We start from the raw sequence: 2,052 nt of genomic DNA on the forward strand, positions 1-2,052 counted from the left end.
TGAGCCAATGAATTTCACCATGTAATGTTTCCATTACCTTGTTTCTATCTACTATCTTTTCTATCCAGTCATCAATCATTTCTAATTCATCTCCCATGTATACATCAATCAAAACTCTATACCTTTGTCCCTTTATGGCTTGTAGAGTCTGTAAATATTTGTTCCAGACCCATACTTCATCAATAATGCTAAAGTCCTGCTTCAAAATTGCCACCATTTTATGTTAGAGTAAAGTGTTGATTTAATTTCATTTATTAAATTGGCTTTACTCCCTTCTTAAGATTTTAATTTATGCACCTTTTGCATCTCTATTTAATAATTAATTATTAATTATTAAATAGCTTTTCCTTTTAGGTTACCCTTTTTAGGGTTTTGATCTCCTTTTATAAGGATTGATCTCCTTTGTATTTCATTATCTCTTTCATTGCTGAAAATACATTAGCACATTTTTCAGAGCAAAACCCTTTGCCTTCTCTTGTCTTTTTCTTCTATGATAGGTTTTTGCATGCAGGTATTTGAAGGCTTTGTGGATTTGTATTGATTAAACCCTTCATGGTATCAGAGCCAGATCTGCTGCAGCTTGTTCGTTATTTGGAGAAAAAGGAGAATGAGGGTTTGACAAAATAGATCTGGAATTTTTTGGGTATTTTTTGAGAAAATAGGGGGGTCACTGATTTTTGAAGCAGGTTGAGGCCAAATGGAAGTCACGGATGGATCCAAAAGGTGTCAAAACCCCTGTTTCCATATAAAGTTTGTCCAATTTGGACAATTTTGCTCCGGGAGGCAAAAATTTTTTGCCCAGCAGGGCCGTACGGCCTTCTGCACGCAGATTGAGGCATTTTTAAAAATAAAAATAAAAAAAATGGCCGCGGGCCATTTTCCAGCCTGCAGACCTGTTTGCCAGCGGGGGCATCTGTTTACCGATAGGCCGACGATACCGGCGGTATTTTTTTCGGGCGCCGGTTTTTTCCTTCTGACGGCCGCCACCGCCTGGGCTCCGGTCGCCACCAACACCGGCGGCTCAACCAGAGTGCCGCCCCACCTCCGATCAGGTGGCACTTCTCCTTTGCCACCCTCCTCTGCTCCGGACAGCCACCACCGCCGGCGGCTCAGCCAACGCGCCGCTCGGTGATTTTTTTTAATTATGTTTTTTAAAAAAAATAAATATTTTTCAAGCTTATGGGGGCCCTGTTAGGTTTTTTGCGATAACTCTCGCATACGGGGGTTTTTTTCAATTTCAAAAAAAGCGTCGAAAAGCTGATTCTGAGACGGAGATGATGGAGAAGGAATTTTTGGATTTTTTTTTCCAGATTGATATCTGTTTTGGCGTTTGAAGTCCGTTGATTACTTCTATCTTCCGAGGGGCATAACTTCTTCGTTATAGCTCCATTTTTCGATCCGAAAAAAGCACCGGAAAGATTTTTTTGAGCCCTTTCCAGATTCTTAGTCTTTTCACCAGTATTTGGTACCAGGTATTTTTGATTTGTATTTGAAGTTTTTTTTGCTCTTATCTCATTTACGCAATCTATTTGTAAGTAAGGGGTTCGGTTTATTGCATTGTGGGGGGCATTTTTATATTATTTTCTGTTATTATTTTAATATATCAGAAAATGCAAAAAAAAAAAAACCCTTTCTAAAACAATGGCCGAGACCTCTTCTTCTCTAGAACTTCTGACCCCTCATAATTATCACACCTGGAAGACCTCAATGACTCGGCTTCTCCGGTCAAAAGGGTTGTGGTCATGTTTAGATGTTGTTTAGCCTATTCTTTAGAGGCCTTTTGAGATAATGTAGCATCGAAACAAAATGGATGAGGCAATCAGATTGATTGCATTACAGGTATCAGATAGTTTATAGTTTCATTTGGATGGGTGTAATACTCCTTTGGCTATGTGGACCAAGCTTGAAGGCTTGTTTGGTACAGTGAATGAGTTCAGAGCACTTCAGATAGAGACAGAGCTTACAACACTTGCACCGGATTCCTTTCATACTATTGATGACTTCTTGATGAAGTTTACTCAAGAGAGATCCTTGTTGCAGAGTTGTGGAAAG

The sequence above is a fragment of the Cupressus sempervirens genome, chromosome 7 (genome assembly GCF_028749045.1).
Source record: "Cupressus sempervirens isolate cs-2001-9-10 chromosome 7, ASM2874904v1, whole genome shotgun sequence".
In the NCBI taxonomy this organism is placed as follows: Eukaryota; Viridiplantae; Streptophyta; class Pinopsida; order Cupressales; family Cupressaceae; genus Cupressus; species Cupressus sempervirens.